This window comes from Mytilus edulis, chromosome 14 (assembly GCF_963676685.1).
Source record: "Mytilus edulis chromosome 14, xbMytEdul2.2, whole genome shotgun sequence".
NCBI classification, from domain to species: domain Eukaryota; kingdom Metazoa; phylum Mollusca; class Bivalvia; order Mytilida; family Mytilidae; genus Mytilus; species Mytilus edulis.
The window spans coordinates 68,966,895-68,987,145 of NC_092357.1; the positions used below are offsets into that span (position 1 = coordinate 68,966,895).

The window sequence follows — 20,251 nt, forward strand, 5'->3', positions numbered from 1 at the left end:
TCTCGCAGGACAACCATACCCACCGTGAATTATTTCGCATTTGCATGTAACGCAGTTTAGAAAAATAAAAGATTTGATTTTTTTTTAGATTAGCACACATGCAACGCATCCCCACTTAGGAGTCCTCCAAAAAGGTAAAATTTACCTGTAACGGAACATGTATGTCTGGTGTATGTATATCACTCGTTCCATCTACAATATACGGAAATGACACGACCGGGTATTGTAAAGCTTTGAGGGACTTTTAATGTCAAATTCATATCCCTGGGCGAAGAAATTACCAAGTTTGGAAAACACCGTGTGTACACTGACTTATAAAAGTGTTTATGTCTTTCATGCTGTCTAGTCTGAGAATACAAGTTTGAGCAGTTTTTGAAGGTAAAAAATAAAGGTTTAATAATATTGCAAAAGTCTGTGAATAATTGAAAATAGGACGTTCCGGAAAACACAAGTCGCTATATTAAATGCTTGTAAATCTCTGTTACATGTGGTGCGCTTCTATTTAAATACCTTTCTGTTAATCATAAGAAAGTGTAAAAACAGTTATTGAAATCCGGCTGAAAAAAGGGAAAACGAATAGTGACTATCTAACTTATTTTTCAAATATCGAATACACAAATAAATCTCTAACCATCCACGCTTACAATTTGTTTTTACTGACAGGTGTCTGCTGGCATTCGATTGGATATCAGTTTTATGTAGGCGTAACAATTCATCCCATTTATCCAATCAGCTGTCTTGTGTGCGATCTCATACGGTTCACACTAGGGTTCACATAGTCTAGTTTTTTATAATGATAGCGATAAAAATTATTCGTGCAGAATATACATCGTGACACTATAAAACAAAAATATCCTGTCCAAAAATGACTTACGAGACACCATATTAACCAAATAACTATTTAAAAACTAAGACAGCATACATATAAAATATTATCATTCATAACAATTACTATTTAAAAGGGAAATATTATACTATTAGTATCATGGTCCCAGCATTTTAACAAATTTATCAAAACAGGACGTTGTTGCAATGGTGTGACTGGGACTTTACGGTGCGTCTAAAAATAACCTAGGCCGCCTCGGTGCACTATAAGCTCTCGAAACTGCACTAAGACCATGATGGAACACTATAGCGAACTTTCTATACTAATGAAATGTCCATGTGTGGAAAAAAGATCTTACTATACACTGTACGGACATTTAGACTTATTCACTAGCTGTGATATACAGTAGAAGATTTAGCAAGGATAGCAAGGATACAAAAATTACGATATTAATAACGCTAAAAATTAAAAGGAAAGTGTACGCTATGTCGCCCGGAATCCGACATTGACCTAGCAAATTACGACATAATTAAACCATTAGCAACTTTGTAAAAAAATATATAGAAAAAATGTCTTTTCTTTTCCTTAAACTGGGAATATTATGATAATCAGATAAAGGTAATGTCTGTCAAAAAACGTATTTTACGAAATAATTGAAATCGGATTTAGATTAGATTTGTGATCGTTGGAATTTAAATAATCTATCTCTTTATAATTACCGAAAGCTATTTCAAAGCTAGTGAACATGTAGACGAACCAGTGGACATAGACGGACTGGTAAACATGTAAACAGACGGGCGAATGTGACAGACTTATTGACAAACATTCACATATAGACAGACCTGCAGTTGGGAATGTAGGAAGACCAGGAGAAACGCTAAGGTACGCTTTACGCACACCCAATACACGCTTTAAGCTCGTTGTGCACACGATACAGATATGATTGACAGGTTGAATGCATCAAAATTACTAGCGTTTTGGTAGCGTGCATGATTTTTTTTACCTCGGCCGACGTACGTCGGATCTATACGTTGATGTGTGAAGCCGGTATTACATTATTTAAACCACTAAACAGGCAATGTCAGTTTCTAATTCTTATGCACAACAAAAGTAATATAAGACAATACATCTTTATTAAACAATTATCTAATATATATATAATGCCAAACAAGCATTTGGGTTTACGATTGCATTTCTTTTTTTAAAGAAAGCAACTTGTCTTATTTTTGTTTATGAATTGTGTTGTTAGTACTGGTCCGGGAACACAATTATCCCCCTTCAATTTTCGTTGTCAATTTTCGTTCACAAATATAGTTCCCTTTAATTTCAGTATATTTTTTCTTAAATTTTTTTTTGGCTTTCCTTTGAATTTTTCCCCATTTTTTTGCTATAATGTGAATGTAAGGTCATCTAAGAGAATTTCTGTAAAATTTCTTTTTGATATTTTGAGCAGAAATGAGTGTATTTGTTAGGTAAACATAGGTGGGATTTCCCCTTTTCGGAAGCTCTCTGGCTTAACCCATACTGGTGTCCTTGTGTTTAGAATTAGAATTTAAAATATTTATAAGACAGATCAGTATCTAAAAAAGAATACTTTAATGAACGAATGAACTTTATTACCTTAAAACTACATTTCATAGTAACAGAGAAAATATATATTTACAATTATTAATACCATGCACATTGGTTGAAAAAAAACCTTGATTTTTAACTTGCATGTAGCTTGCAGGACCGATTTACCTGTAACATTTGTAGAAATTTAGATTATTTTTATGTAAGATGACCGATAGTGCTGTCTCAATTCAGAGTTTGAACTTTAAAAAACATGATTAAGTGTGTATTAATATAGTACATAATAGTATAGAATGTGAAAGCGATTCCTTTGATATAAAATTTGCAGCAATATTCCAGTATAAAATGTCTGTCTATCTGTAGCTACATCCAACACTTAACATGTCATGATAATTATAATGATATTCGTCACAGATATCTCTTGAGCCGCAGAAATGACAACGTCTGTCTTGAAAGGGGTTAGTTAGTTATAACTTTATGAAGTTAATCTCTTTTCATGCTTTTGGAGAGTTGTCTCATTTGCAATCAATACCACATCTCGATCTTTTTTTTATTTTTTTTATATATATAAAGTTAGACTTCAATGCCCCACCCCCCCCCCCCCCCCACCCCCCATTTTTCTTGAAACTCCTCGTAGATTTATAATAGATAGCTTACATATAACATATGTTTTGATAACTAATAATAAAGATCTTATTTTAGTTTAAAAACTTTACGAATGCCCAGCAAAGATTAAGCGTGTTGCATTCGAAGTGATCAGACTACCGCTAGGCCATTTCAACTCAAAATATAAAAAATATCGTTGCATCGGTAAAACTTTGAATCATTTTTGACAAAACTATTAGAATTTAAGACTGCTCTGCTTTTACAATAACTGTTTACTTGTTATCATTTCAATGAATATCGAGTAATATTTGTCGATGGACGGTTGTTGAGTTAATGCACGGTATTGTGATTTTTTTCACAATTGAATTTATAGAACCTTTTGTTAAGATTCATTGTCATATGTATCAAATCAAAATAGCTTTCTATTACCAGTTCCTTGGCGTTGCAACACCACTGCATGGTCATCCAATCAAAAAAGGAAAGTTATAATATTTATTTTATTAATAATATAATCTTTTATTCGTAAGCAATACAACTTACAGAAAATAATTATTACAAATATTCAATTACATCAGTGAAACATATTTACATTTAAACAATTAGTCAAATAATCATATAAGTAGGTATACCATTATAACAGTACAGCAGAATAGGATCAAATGGATTTTTAGCATTAATGAATGAATTTAATTTCGTACCTTCTCAGTCAGAAATAAAAACTTCCCTTTAATTGGTTAGTTCCTTTACATTATGAACAGATACTGGTGAGAACCCAACCACTTTAAAAGGGGGTCCCAACCGAGCATAAAAAAAGGGGCGAGTTCCAACTGTATATATATGCTCCCTTTCAAATGCATTGATCGTCTAAAAAGTTTAAGATTCGACGGTTTTCTCCAACAATATGGTTTGATAAATTTCTTTCGAAGTTCATTATACTTTTCACCAGGGGCGGATTTAGGCGGGGGCGTGGCGGGCGTGCGCCCCCCCCCTAAAATTTGCAAAGCATGGGTTGACTTCAACATATTTAAGTATCAGAAGAGACTATTCAATCTTTTTTAACATTCAAAGTATATAAAACAGTCAGTTTAACAGAATCAACGTTATTACTAATCAACTGACCTACGCTTGATTAAAGTTCTATAAATAACTTCAAAGGAAGGTGTCAAACGCGGAGCTACGTTTGATGACAAATATAATAGGTTTTTAGCAGTTAAAGTAAAAACAAATGTTACATTGCATTTGCGGTTTTTATAATCAATTTGTTTGATAATCGAAGTTCAAAACATCCCTTACTCACTTTCACAATTTCATCATGACACGGTCAAGAAAACAGTGAGATTCTTTTATAATATCCCGGCGTAATGAAAGATAGAAATACTGTTTCAAGCGAAAGGTTAGTTTATTAATTTGTTTCTCTGTGTCTATATTTATCTCTCACTTGCAACCTAAATATTTAGCCGAATTCTGTACCGTATTAGTGTATGCTTGGGATCCCAAGAAAATAAATATACTGCGTAAATGCATCTCATTCTGGTTTTAGTTGTTTGTGGCGAACACAGTGAAGTCTGGCACGACCTCCGAAAATCATAAAAGTAAAAAACAGATAGTATGAAAGGACAATTAAAAATCGCTGGTAAAAGTAGAAATTTTCGTTTGAAAATTATATTGGTCAGGTGAGCAATTGTGATCTGTCTCGTCTCACTTTGCGTCCGTCTGTCCGCCCGTCTATCTGTAGATTGTTGTCAGGTGTGGATTAAGGCGGTTTCAGCTTGAAACTTTAATTTCTCGCTAATTTTACCACACAATAGTTCGAGATATCTACATTTCACCCCTTTAGAAGAATATTTCAATAGTTTTACCTAAAAAAAAACTCCAAACATTTTTCGCCTCGCTCCGCTCGGCAAAAATAAAACTTTGCGCCCCCCCTAACTGGAAATCCTGGATCCGCCCCTGTTCACATACTAAAATAAAATGAATTTCATCTTCAATTACTTGTTTATCACACCATATTACAAAATCTCGCATATCTCTCAATATTATAAAATCGACAAGTTTCTTTATTCAAACAGTGAACAGACTGATTTATGCGGTATTTACAAATAAATGGTTTTATAAATATAATTTACAGCATGAACTAAATAAAACTGTTGGGGTCAAATACATCTATGCAACATACATTTAGGCGAGTCTTCAAAAAAATAGTTCATTTCACTATTAAGGCAGCAACCATTTGATTTTCTTGGGGGGGGGGGGGGGGGGGGGGGGGGGGGGGGGGGCTATGGATTTTTTTCCAAACATTTTTTTGGCGACAAATTTTTTTTCTTTCAATATTAGCATTACATATAGTGTCAGCTGAGGGTAAAACAAACATTATTTTTCTCAGGGTCAAAAACAAATTATTTTTTTTCCAAAACTCGAAACAAACTTTTTTTTCCAAAAAAAAACATAGCCCCCCCCCCCTTTCCCCCCCCCAGAAAATCAAATGGTTGCTGCCTAAAGCTACCGTTTAATCTATCTTTGAATTCAATTAAAAACAAGTTCACATTTTTTTTAACCCTAATGTAACCGTATGTTAAAGCGTTTTCGTCCGTATCAATAAATTGTTTATCAAAATTGAAGTGCATGAGTATTATTAACGTCTGGGATGAGTGTGAGATTTCTCTGTTGATGGGAATAAACAAAATTTAGCTGAATTTGTATTATTCAAATTAATGAAAAGGCAAGCTAGTGTGTGTTTAAAATAATATTGTTGGAATGGATTTATAACATTAAAAATGTGTGTAACCGATTTTAGGTTGACTTGGACTGCGAATTTGAAAATAATTTATTTGTGAAATCACATTCTTTAAGATGACATATTTTGTAAGTACGTTAACCTTTTATTCTAATTATAGTATCTTTGAAATGCATTTTATAGCTGACTATGCGGTATGTGCTTTGCTCATTGTTGACGGCCGTACGGTGACATATAGTTGTTAATGTCTGTGTAATTTTGGTCTCTTGTGGACATTTGTCTCATTCGCAATCATACCATATCTTCTCTTGTATATTTATATAGCTGTTACTTACAACTGTCATGTGTACATGTTCCAGGCTCGTGCCGCTGAAAGGGGTCCCTTTTCAAGTTTGAAAATAGGTGAATAGGTCGGGAAAACTATCAGAAATATATATGATAAAAAAAAACAGTAAAGTTCCCACTACATTTTTGGTAAACTTTCTTGCTATTCCCGAATGTGTTTTTGTGATTTATGCAATTTTATTCATGGACTAGCTAGCATAAAGAATTACATGTACTTTAAATGTATAAAATAAATTTTTTCTACAATGATATATAATTAGGAATGGAAATTAAAAGCCTAATTCAAAAACATAAAAAGGATTTTTTTATTTGTATCTTTAAATATCCTCGAAAATAACTGCGTTTGAAAGCTTCTTTTAATATAATTTACACGTATATCGAAATGTGTTCATACCAATTGTCCCGCTTAATACCGAACCCGCGTAACCTTAAAAATTAAGACATTACACAATCAAAACATTACAATTTTGTTTATTACAGATATTTTATCATATCCACGGTTGAATGCACAATATCCCCACCAAGAGAACCGTCTACTGTTAGAGGTGGGACGACAGCCTAGATGTCGTGTGCAAAAATAATAATCACTTGGTACGGTTTCAGCTTGCGTATTGTAATTTTAAATAGTATAGATCGATTCGTGTTTTAAAATCAAACAAACGCTACTGCTTGCACTGATGATCAAAAAATTACTTTTATATATATATATAAAACAACAATGTATTTGTTACGTTATTGGTATTAAATTGTATATTTTGAAGATCATATTCCGTAATGTTATGCCCTGAATTCTATTCGATGTCTATAAAGCCAATAAAATCTATTTGTACTCGTAACAAAAAGGAGAAAAGATTGGGCTGCCTCTCTTCAATTTTGTCCAGTTACCAAAGTAAAATCAAAATTAAATTCTCCGACAATGCACATGTTGATATATTGTATATGTCATTCCAACACTTACACTTGTTCTTTTATTTGTGTGGCAAATTTAATGACCATTTTAATTCAAAGCTTGGATTTGCATCCTTCATTCTCCAGTACGTTTGAATTTCTACATACATCACAGTCAGTAATTAAAGTTGTGTGTTAAACGTCAGTACGAAAGCAAACAATCCATAGTAAAAAAAGATATTTAGAGGGCACATATGTATCTTTCGTCTGACAGCACGTATACACCACAGTTATCGTAAATTATATAAACATATAAAAAAAAATCGATTTTTTTTTTAAGACAAAAAAGAGAAAAGAACTGATAAGTGCGGGTAATCCATGCGCCTTGCCTCCTTTATGTTTCGATATCTTAAAAAATAATTATTCTTTTATCTATTATAACACGTGAAAACTACACCGGTGAGTTCCATACATGTCATAAACTTACAGCTGGTCCTGAACATGCATGAAGTATTTGCCACTGGACTTTAAACAACAATCAATCACACTACAACTTATAGTATATATAGTTGTGAAATACAAAATGTATATTATAATGATACATTTAGATGAATAAATAGAATACAAATACACTCTACTTTATATAACTGACACAATTTAAAGGAATACTCTCTAAACTATATAAGTAGAGAAGCGAAACGTTTCTTTTGAGTACTAAACAAACTTCCTAACAGTACATGTTTTTTTAATGGTTTTACATGCGGCGCTCAAATATTTTGCATGGTCTTTTGGTATAGTGTTTAGACATATATGATATTGTAAGAACCTTTAACGTATAATAGATTCACATTCGTTACTTTGCTCAATATAAAAAAAACATAAGCATTAATTTATATTAAAAACTGAAGGTCAGACATCACTAATACGTGTTCATTCATTCTTTATTAAAGTTTAGACCTTTTTATCAAGAATGATGATGAGAGTAATTGTAAAATATAATAGGCATGTACTTTCTTACGTTATGGATCATTGATTTTGTTACCTGTTGACCCGGTTGATTACTAGCACGTGCCATTGCACTCGACCGTTTTAACTAAAACAGATTTTATTTTAAATCAACGCCATATATATATATATACAAAGTATATACAAAGTACTATATACATATTATATGGATAAGAAAATAAATATTATGAGGATATATTGTTTGAATGAAAATTTTTATACGGTGATACTTTAACACCGTCCCGACAGAGACTGAATGCATTATATGATCAGGTTTCGGGATCCGGGAAGTCTTTTTTCGAATTTCCGAATGTCGGGAATAATTGTTTCCAACTTTAATAGAGTAACTCGCACGAAAAAAAAATAAACATACCAAAAAAGCAACAGCTTCAACGGTAAACTAGGACATATATCAACAGAAAACGAATTAAAGAAACTGTCATGCATAAAACAAAAATATGCATGACTGTGTTAATGTGTTAATTTGCCTCCGCTGCATTTCTGTGGATTGTCTCATTGGCAATCATACCACATCTCCTTAACTTTTTTAGGTTACGTTTAGGATTTTCCGTTACTAATCTTCAAATACAAAAAACATTTTTACCGGTGTTCACAACATTTCAAGGTTAAATTTATGGCATACATTCTGGTGTGTATTCAATTAACGTACGTCCTTGCATTTAATTATCAATATATATTTATATAAATAAACATTTATTAAAAAATAAACAACATATATATATATAGACGAATAATTTATTAGTTCCTCAACAAAACAAGAAAAGAAATAAAGAATTAACACAAGATTTAATCTTTTTTTTTTTAATTAATCAGAATATACTTCAAATTGTAATAATAAAATACATATATACATGTATTAATCTAAAATACATTATCGAGTAGAAGGGGCGCAACTCGTGGTATCAAACCGGTATACTGAACGGATCAAAACAGGGTCTGAAAATTTTGAACGTTCTTTTGTATCCATGGTCTGTTTTGGTCTGACACGGTCTTTACGGGTCTAAACAACCCGCTAGACGATTCAGTCTTTTCCGTCTTGACACGCCTTAACGAACTGATTTACCTGATGAGGCTATCGATCTGAACGGCGACTGAACTATCTTAAATATCTTGACGATTTTTTCTAGCGGTAAATCCAGTCAATCAAGATGTGATCAGACCAAAATGACCGTTTCAGACTGAAATCGTGCTACTAGTGTCATTCATGATGGCTGACTCAAAAGAGTCATCATCAGTGGCGTGTGCATTAACGATATCATCTTTTTTGGTTGATAAATAAAGGAGTCAGCATATGTTGTTTGAGAATTATGGATATCAACATTGCTCTTGTCTGACTTGAGAGTCCACATCAACTACGTGTTGAAAATATATATCAGCATTATTTGTGGATGGATGAAAGGAGTCATCATCAATGGTGTGTAAAATAGGGATATCATCATTTTTGATGGATGAATGGAGAGAGTTATCATCAACTTTACAGACATAAGAATATCATAGATGAATGAAAGGAGTCATTTGGTGCAAGAATTAGAAATATTCTCATTATTGGTTGATGATATAAAGGAGTCATTAACAGTGGAATGTAAATTATGGATATCACCATTATTGTTAGATGAATAGAAAGAGTCACCAGTAGTTGTATGTGAGAAAGGGATATCACCATTGAGGGATCATCAGTCATTGTCAGTTGTGTGTGCATTCGAGATATCACCATTATTAGTCGATAAATTGATATCATCAGTTTAGGGGGATGAATGAAGGGAGTAATCATCAGTGGTCAAATAATTAGGAACATTATCACTTTTGGTGGATGAATTGAAGGAGTCATCAGTAGTTGTATTTCATTAGTGATATCACCATGATTGGGAATGGAATTGAATGAGTCATAATAATTTGTATGGAAATAAGGGATATCACCATATGTTGGTGAACGAATTGAGGGAGTCATAATCAGTGTTGGGTAAATTAAAATTATCACCGTTATGATTGATGAATAGCAGGCGTCATCATTAGTGGTGTTTGAATTGAGGGTGTCATCATAAGTGGTATGTATAGTAGTTTTTTTTTAACCATAGTTGGCTAATGAATTAAAGGTGTTATTTTCAGTTGGATGTAAATAAGGTTTCATTATCAGTGGTGTGTGAATTGTATGGGTTTATGTCGCCATCAGTGGTGGGTGAATTTAAAAGGTGTCACCGTCAACATGGTCAATAGTGTGTAAATTAAAGGGATTTTGTCATCAGTGGTTAACGAATTCTGGGAGTCACCGTTAGAGGTGTGTGAGTTTAGGGTGTCAGCATCAATGGTGTATGAATTCAGGCTTTCAACATCACTAGTTGTTTGATTGAGGTTGTGATCATGAAGAGTGTCTCCATCAGTGTTGGGTGAGTTAAGGGTTTCAGCATCAGTGGTGTTTGAATATATGATAAAATCATCACTTGTGCAAATTTAGGATGTCCTCATGTAGGATGTATGAATTCATTAATACTATTATATAATTTAATCAAAATCATTTTTCATAACCGTTTTAACACTACATGATTTTTGTTTAACTAATGACACATTTTTGTTTAATTCTAACACTATTTGTTTAATAAGTTTTTCCACTTTTCGTGGAAAGACCTTTTGTTTTTCTTCTGATTCTTTTTTTTTCTTCTGTCGTCTGAGATGCTTTTTTGTTTAACAACATATCGAATGGATGTTTGGCCAATGATGTTGTACAGTAATGGAGGTTTCAAAACTCACCCTGTGTGACCGAACACTTATTCTTATAGGAGTTATCTCGCTGTGTCCCCTTTTTCTTGTTATCGCTATATCTCTAAAACCGTAAAGGAGTTTTACAAACTGTTTTCACCAAATTGTTGGTCTATTCTTAAGAATGATTTGGTTTATTTTGACTGGAGTGCTTAGAAGACATCTTATGGGAGTTATTTCCATTTGAAAATTTAAGATAGGCGAAATGTTGGATAAATTCATACGGTATAAGTCGTAGAGGCCTACAGTCTTTTCATATGAAGTCCTCGGTCCATTTGAAGGAAATTGAGGTCAAGGTCAAAGGTCAAGGTCCTGTTAAAATTTTGAATTTTGCTTGTTATCGTTATTCAAAAGAAACTGTTACAGTAAATGATATGATATGATTGCCAAATAACTGTTTACAATAAGGCGCAACTTCAACTTATTCAGTCGAAGTGTTTTGGTAAACCCTTATAGGAGTTTTCTCCCCGTATGTATTTGAAATCATTATTTCTCCATATCCATACAAGTGATTGACATCGGGCCTTCCGGTTTGAGTTGACTGACCTATGACCTTGAAATTGAGGTCAAGGTCAAGGTCATGTTATAAATTTTGAATTTTGCTTGTTATCGTTATTCAGAAGAAACTGTTACAGTTAATGATATGATGTGTTTGCAAAATAACTGTTTACAATAAGGCGCAACTTCAACCTATTACAGTCGAAGTGTTTTGGTCAACTCTTATAGGACTTTTCTCCCCTTTTGTATTTGAAATCATTATTTCTCCACAACCATACAAGTGATTTACATTGGGCCTTCCGGTTTGAGTTCGCTGACCTATGACCTTGAAATTGGGGTCATGGTTGAAGGTGAAGGTCATAATATAAATTTTGGATTTTGCTTGTAATCTATATTCAAAAGAAGCTGTAACAGTTAATGATATGATATGTTTTCAAATTTACGGTTTACGATAAGGCGCAACTTCAACCTATTTAAGTCGAAGTGTTTTGGCCAACTTTTATAGGATTTTTCTCCCCTTTTGTATTTGAAATCGGTATTTCTCCACAACCATACAAGTGATTGACCTGGGGTCTTTTGATTTGATATCACTGATATCTGACCTTTAAAATTGAGGTCAAGATCAAAGGTCAACTTGACGTTCTAGATTTTTACATTTGCTTAAAATTCTTTCTTGTTCATTATAAAACAATTAAGTTTTCTGCATATACCTATTTAATCTTATTTTTTTTATACCAGTTTGAGGTACCAAATTACATCAACAATGAGTGACCTTTTCTTACATCTTTTTTTAAATTTCATTCTTATTATCGAGGTGGAAAGACCTTCAATTGTTCTCTGAAGAATTGGTTTTTAATTCTAACAGTATTTGTTTCCCATTAAACCTGTCTGATTAACAACATAATTTTGTACTTATTCACTATTACAGAAATATGATCAGACTGAGGAGATAATATCTATAATCACCTTGTCAATTGCTTCCTTTTCACAGCCGACTTCTACTAGATAATGGACAATATCTAGGTGTCCCCTTCTGGCAGCTAACAATAATGGTGTGGAACCATACTGTAATAAAACAAACATACAAACGTGTGTCAAAAATTGAACAATTTTGTGTATTAATATAAATGATAAATACGTTGTATACAAATTTTAATGTAATCCAAATTATAAATTGTACTGATATTTTGTAAAAGTTAGTATCTGTATTTTATAAACCACTTAACACAAATGGACGATGCAAGCACACAGTTCTTTGTTTCGCACATTTCTATCATATTTGCTTGTCTACATGACACAATCTGATATTGAGCATTGACATGATTGATACAAAAAAAACATCACTTGACTATATTCATAATCTTGTCTGAATTGAGAGTCCACATCAACTACGTGTTGAAAATATATATCAGCATTATTTGTGGATGGATGAAAGGAGTCATCATCAGTGGTGTGTAAAATAGGGATATCATCATTTTTGGTGGATAAATGGAGAGAGTTATCATCAACTTTACAGACATAAGAATATCATAGATGAATGAAAGGAGTTATTTGGTGCAAGAATTAGAAATATTGTCATTATTGGTTGATGATATAAAGGAGTCATTAACAGTGGAATGTAAATTATGGATATCACCATTATTGTTAGATGAATAGACAGAGTCACCAGTAGTTGTATGTGAGAAAGGGATATCACCATGGAATGATCATCAGTCATTGTCAGTTGTGTGTGCATTTGAGATATCACCATTATTAGTTGATGAATTGATATCATCAGTTTAGGGGGATGAGTGAAAGGAGTATTCATCAGTGGTCAAATAATTAGGAACATTATCATTATTGGTGGATGAATTGAAGGAGTCATCAGTATTTGTATTTCAAAAGTGATATCACCATGATTGGGAATGGAATTGAATGAGTCATAATAATGTGTATGGGAATAAGGGATATCACCATATGTTGGTGAACGAATTGAGGAAGTCATAATCAGTGGTGGGTGAATTAAAATTATCACCATTATGGTTGATGAATTGCAGGTGTCATCATTAGTGGTGTTTGAATTGAGGGTGTCATCATAAGTGGTGTGTAAAGCAGTTTTTTTTTTACCATAGTTGGCTAATGAATTAAAGGTGTTATTTTCAGTTGGATGTCAATAAGGCATATCCTTATTGTTCGTGGATCAATTGAATGTGTCATTATCAGTTGTTGTGTAAATTATCAAAGTAAAAAAACAGTGTTGTGTCTATTTCATGAGCTTCACTTTCAATGTTTGTGCTTTAAAAGTGTTTCACTATCAGTGATGTATGCAGTGAGGGTGTCAACATTACTGATGTGTGATTTTCTTTTTAAATTACAAATTTTTAACATATTTTATTGATAATCACCTGTTGTTACATCAACCCTAAAATGCCCAGGCAAGCAACTAAGGGATCACCTATGTTTACGGGCTCATTGGTCCAGAAAAAGGCAAATGATGTTTGATATTAATATGAATGTCATCATTAGATTAAATGTAGGGTATATTATCATCAATATTGTATGAATGTAAGTTATCAACATTAGGTGATGCTAGAATTTAAGATGTCAACATCAGTGATGTGCAAACTTTTGTTGTAGTCATCAGTGGTTAATTGAATTTATGGTGTCAGAATCAGTGGTATTTGATTTGAGAGTGTCATCGTGAATGCTGTTATATATATAGGGTGTTCACATCAGTGTTGCCTATATTTTGGTTGTTGTCGTCAGTGGTATATAAATTCAGCATGTTATCTTTAGTGTTGATTGGATTTAGCGTGTTTCTATCAGTCGTGTGATATATCAGGGCTTAACCTTTCAGAAGTGTTTGCATGAGGGATACCAACATCAGTGGTGTTAGAATTTAAGGCGTCATCATCAGGTGAGTTTTATTTTAATTTGTCATCATCAATGATGTTAGAAATTTAGATGTCTTTATTACTGTCGACACATTCATTGATATAGGCTGTTTGTATCAGTTGTATTTTAATTTTTAATTAAATCATCGATGATGTCTGATGTTTAGGTGTCACCATCATTGGTTTTCAATTCATAATGTCATCATAAATGGGTAGTATATTTACCATGTCACAATCAAGGATGTGTCTATTAGTAGTTTGCAAATTTACTATGTCATCATCAATGGTGTGACAATCAGTGGTTGGCAAATTTGCCGTGTCATCATCAATGATGTGATAACTAGTTGTTTTCAAATTACCATGTCATCATAATGATGTGTCCATTGGTGGTTTGCAAATTTAACATGTCATCATCAATGATGTGACCATCAGTGATTTGTCAATTAACCGTGTCCTCATCAATGGTGTGATCATCAGTGGTTTGCGGATTTTCCTTTTCCAATCAATGGTGTTCCCGTCAGTAATTTTCGAATTTACCATGTCATTATCAATATTATGACCATCAGTGTTCTGCCATTTAACCATGTCATCACCAATTGTGTGACCATCAGTGGTTTGCGAATTTACCATTTCATCATCAATGGTGTGACCAATAGTGGTTTGCAAATTTACCATGTGATCATCACATGTATTTGATTTTAGGCATCATGATTATGATTTAATAACATTGAGAAAAGAAAAGGGGATATGTGTCAAAGAGACAACAACACGACCATAGAGCAGACAACAGCAGAAGGTCACCAACAGGTTGTCAATGCAGCGAGAAATTCCTGCATACGGAGGCGTCCTTCAGCTCGCCCCTAAACAAATATATATACTAGTTCAGTGATAGTCAACACCATACTAAACTCCAAATTGTACACAAGAAACTAAAATTACAAATAATGCAAGACTAACAAGGCCAGAGGCTCCTGACTTGGGACAGGCGCAAAATTGTTACAATATTTAAAGTTGTCTCCATCAGAAGTGCATGAAATTAGGACATCATCATACTCACTTTGCTAGTATAAGGTGTCACCCTTAATCACTTTAATATAACTGTTTTGTGAATTAACTTATCTTTATTGTCAGAAGTGAGGGTGTCATTTTCAGTGGTGTTTGAAGTAGGGTTAACACCATTATTGGTGGATTAATTGAAAGAGTCTATTTCAGTGGTGTTTGAATTGAAAATGTTTTCTTCAGTAAGTGGGATTATTGGATATTACCATTCGTGGATCAGTTTTATGTGTCATCATCACCACCTTAGTAGCAATATATCAACTTCAGCTGCATATGGGATATTCATTGTCTAACTTATTCGATATTCAAAAGCGTGCAGCTTCTTCTCAGAATTTGTAAAACGTCACCAGTGTCTGAGCAGAACGTTTTGTTTGTGCTGGTGTGTTTTGTATATGCAACGTTTTGTGTTTCTTTGGTTCTTATAACGTGACTCTGAACTTAAAAAGATCCCGCCATTATGTTATTCTTAAATTAAATGTCAGTATGTTTCGGTTCTATTATAAATGAGAAAATACGTTGAACAACAAACGGCAAAATTAGTTTTATCGAATATTGGTATTAACCATTTTTGGATTCTTAGAAATTCTACAGAAATTTTGGACAATTTTAAATCTCGTACGATTTCTTAAAATAATTCTAACATTTTGATTTTTAACCCTGTATGCCAACATTTCCCATGTGAAATTATAAAATTGTTTTGTGTAAACATTGAACGACAAAAAAAATTCCTATGTGACGTATAAATTTTATGACGTCAGATACTCGAAGCAATGAATGTGTTTTTAATTTGATAGATGAATGTGTGCTTTTTTGTAAAATCGTTTGTTGTAACACAGCGATGACTGATGTTCCCATATTTTGACTATTGTATTTATTTTGTCTGTTTATTTCACGCCTCGTTGTAAATATAACGGAATTTGATAAGACTGTTGTGAAAATGAGAGATTTAGTGCTATAAAAGCAGATTCAATCCACCATTAACTACATTTGAAAATACCTGTACCTAGTCAGGAATATGACAGTTATTTTGCATTTGTTTTTGATGTGTTTTGTTATTTGATTTTGCCATGTAAATATTAATGGTAAACAATTAGTGTTGTGTAAATTTATTTGTCTTCATTGTCAATGGTCTGTGAAATTAGAAGCGTCAAAATCAGTGATGTTGTAATTCAAGATGTGATAATCAGTTGTGTGTTAATTTAATGTATTATCATTGGTGTTTATTTATGGTAAAAACTATGAAAAGTCATTTTATACACACTTTTTTTATATAAGTGGTGTGTTAATTCATTGGTTTTGATTATCTAGGTCGTTTTAGTATCAGGTGTCACTATTAAGATCTTTGAAGTAGTGATATAACGGTCTGGTGTGTGTTATATTAGGTTGTCTTTATCATTGATGTTTGTGTTTAGGATATCACCATCATTTGAGTGTGAATTGAAAGTGGCTTGCCATCAGTGGTGTGTCAATTTAAAGGGTTTCATCATCAGTGGTGTGTGAATTCAAAGGGTGTCGCCATCAGTGGTCTGTTAAATTATGGTGTCACCATCAACGATAGTTGAATTTAGGTAGTCACCATCATTGGTGTATGAATTTATGATAAAATCATCACTGGTGAAAGAATTTAGGGTATCACCATCACTGATTTAGGACGAAATAAGATTGTGAGGATTTATAATGTGTGAACCTATGTATGCTTTTATTATTTATATGTTCTATATAAACAACAAATAAATGCTATTCATTGAGCAAAATGATTATATAAAAAACAATGCTGTTTTAATGTAAAAAAATATATGTATGAAGGATGCAGAAGGACAAAAACAAAACCCATTATATGTAATTTGATCAAGAATTTTATAATGATAATTTTTTTTTAATATTAGATCTAAGTTATTGATTATATCAACTTCAAGTAAAATCAGATGTTTACAAATTATCTTTTTGTTAGATTTAAAAAAAAAATCTTTTTCATGTTTATTATCTGATTCAGTTTGACGATTGAAATGTTAACACTATTTATTTTAATTCTAGCAGTATCTGTTGTCCATTAAACCGATCTGATTAAAACATGATTTTGTACTGATTCAAAATAAACACATAATATAATCAGACTTAGGTGATAAAATCTATAATCACATTATCACATGCTTCCATTTCACAGCCGACAGTTACCAGATAACGAACTATGAATTTAAGGTGTTATCTTCAGTAGGGTGAGAATAAGTTATATCACCATTACAAGTCAACCAATTGAATATGACATTATCAGTTTTGTAAATATTTCAATGGTTTGCGAACTTACAAGTGTTTCATTATCAGTGGTGTGAGTATTAAGGGTGTCATCATTACTTGTAAGTGAAATTATTGTATGTCATTATTAGATATGCTAAAGATAGGGTGACATCAGTATTGTGTAAATGAAAGTTATCAACATTAGTGGTGCTTGAAGTATTGATGGCAACATCACTGGTGTGTAATATTTGATTGAATCATCAAGAGTTAAATGTGTAAGGTGTCATATTCAGTGGTGATTGGTTTTAGAGCGTCAGCATCACTGGTGTTATATATGTAAAGGACTCTAAAGTGCGATAATCACGCTAAAGTGCGATGTTCTATGCTAATGTGCAATGCTTACATACGCTAAAGTCCGATGGTCCGCGAAAGTATAGATGTAAAAACGTAGTTTGATTATGACGATAACAGTAGTTTATACAAATCAAAAAATTATGTACATGCCAAAGATACATCAAAATATTTGATTAACAACTTTTAAACTGGAATGTGCTTTTTTAATTTCAAACCTAACCGGGCTAAGTCAGATAAAACAAATGTTTTTATTTTCAGGTGGTGGAAGAATGACTTGTGTCTTGCACAGCATAGTCCTTTGACAACATTTCTATATACCTGTCGAAATAAAAAAAAAGTATACGCAGAGGTATCCTGTTTCCTGTATCTTGCTTCTATTCGAAACGAACAGATACTTAAAATCATTGTTTACGTTGCAGTGTACTTAAGGTCCCATTAAAACAATTTCAATTTTATTTAGGTATTTGTAACTTATGTGACGACGGTAAGGGGGTGTTCATAGTAGTGATAGACTGTGTGTAATTCTACACTGAAAATTCCTTGTTTTTACGGAAACGTCGATAATATGTGAACCAAGGACCGGAACGAACTTGCATTTCCGAATCTGCTCGAGTATCTTATTTTAACTCAGGTGATCTTGATTGAGTTACAAAACTTCAATGCCGGGAGGGAAAAAAAGCTTTTTCGTTCTTTATCATGTTTACGTTTTTTTTTAAGTTGGGCAAAGAAAAGGAACATGTGATTTTGCATCAGTTTTTAAAAGTGTCAGTGGCAGTGTTGTCAAAGAACAATCAGCAAACTGTACATTCAGCAACACTAAATGAATAAAGACCCTACCAAATTATAACCCTTTTTATCCGTGTACATAGTACGTAAATGGCAACTGGAAATTTAAATCGATTTCACGTGGAAACAAAATTAGAACCAAGATTACCTCCCCTGTCAATGGATTATACAGGAAATTATTTGAATTATTTTAAAAAGAATAATTTTAGAGAAACAAAAATTTTAACTCATTAAATTTATTATAAATATTTTAAATATATAATATGTATTAAAAAGAAATATTGCAAGGTTTAGATATAATTTTGAAACTTTAATTAAGTGTATGCAAATATTGTAAACCTTTGAAAAAATACAAAGTCAAATATGATACTATATAATAATCTCAACAAAATTCGACTTTCAAAATCCGAAGATACATTACAGATGCATGCTTAATTTTTTAAAACGAAAATCCATGCGGATACTCTCGTATATAAGTTCATCAGCTGTTACTTGCTAAAAGCTGACATTATAAAATGATAAAAGCTTCAGTTAAAAAAATATAATACTATCTTTTCTGTGACTATTTTATTTTATTTCTGTTTTTTTTTTCTTTTTTGGAACCTTTTCTCTAATATTAAATAAAAGGAGAAGCTGCTGTGTGTGCGACTTGTTAATCGATGAAAGGATAACAAACTAATTTTTGTAAAAGAAATAAATTCATTTTTTGACACATCCCCTATCCAGTCCATTCCAATTTTAGACAATGTATATTAAACTTGTATTTTGTGTATCTTCTCAAGAAAAAAATACATTTCCTTACTCAAGAGAAGCACCTTTTAGATAATAAGAACAAAAGGATTCAGTGTGACTGTCTTTTTGTTTTTGGAAAGTACAAGTACTCGGCCACGTCCACTTATATGTAATATTTGTATTTTTATTGATCTTAGCCTTTTTATAGTTCGTTCTTATGTTTTACTGTTACACCAGTGTCCAAGGTTAGGGTGAGGTTTCAGATCCCGCAAACATGTTAAACCTGCCGCATTCTCTATGTATGTGCCTGTCCCAAGTCAGGAGCATGGAGTCAGTTTCACAAAAAAAACTTACGATTAAGATTGATCGTGAGTCATGAACAATTCAGTATACTTACGATCATTCTTAGTCGTAAGTTTTTTTTGTGAAACCGACTCCTGTAATTTAGTGGTTATCGTTTGCTTATGTGTTACATATTTGTTTTTTGGTTAATTTTTGTCTGCATAGATTAGGCCGTTGGTTATCTCGTTTGAATCGTTTGACATTGTTAATTCGGGACCTTTTATAATTGACAATGCGGTATGGGCTTTGCTCATGTTGAAAGCCGTACGGTTGTTAATTTCTGTGTCATTTGAGACTTGTCCCATTGTCTACCATACCACATCTTCTTATTTATAATAAATGCATTGCACAAAATGACTAAAACCACTAGACTACTATCATTTTCCGGATTGCCCAAAAATATATATGTTATTATTATACTTTTTCTGCATGATATATTCATCTTTTGTCTTAGATTAAAAATAAAACTGTAAAAGAACCCAAAGTCATCGTCCCTATCCTCTTGGTCCCAGTTGAAAAATATCAATATGTAGATCAATTTAACAATCACAGTGTACAGTATGCACCAATTTACTCAATGTTCTAAATAATAATATGAATGGTACTACTTTTTACTGCATA

At 32.5% G+C, this 20,251-nt stretch overlaps 1 protein-coding gene across 1 annotated transcript in view; it reads right to left on the reverse strand.

Moving 5' to 3' along the window:
• Positions 1 to 10,619: 10,619 nt before the first annotated feature.
• Positions 10,620 to 20,251, reverse strand: part of LOC139502861 (fibronectin type 3 and ankyrin repeat domains protein 1-like) — a 406,467-nt gene continuing 396,835 nt past the window's right edge. The window contains exon 8 of the mRNA XM_071292489.1: positions 10,620 to 12,314. The gene's annotated coding sequence lies outside the window, so the exon portion shown is untranslated. The remainder of the gene's footprint in view (positions 12,315 to 20,251) is intronic.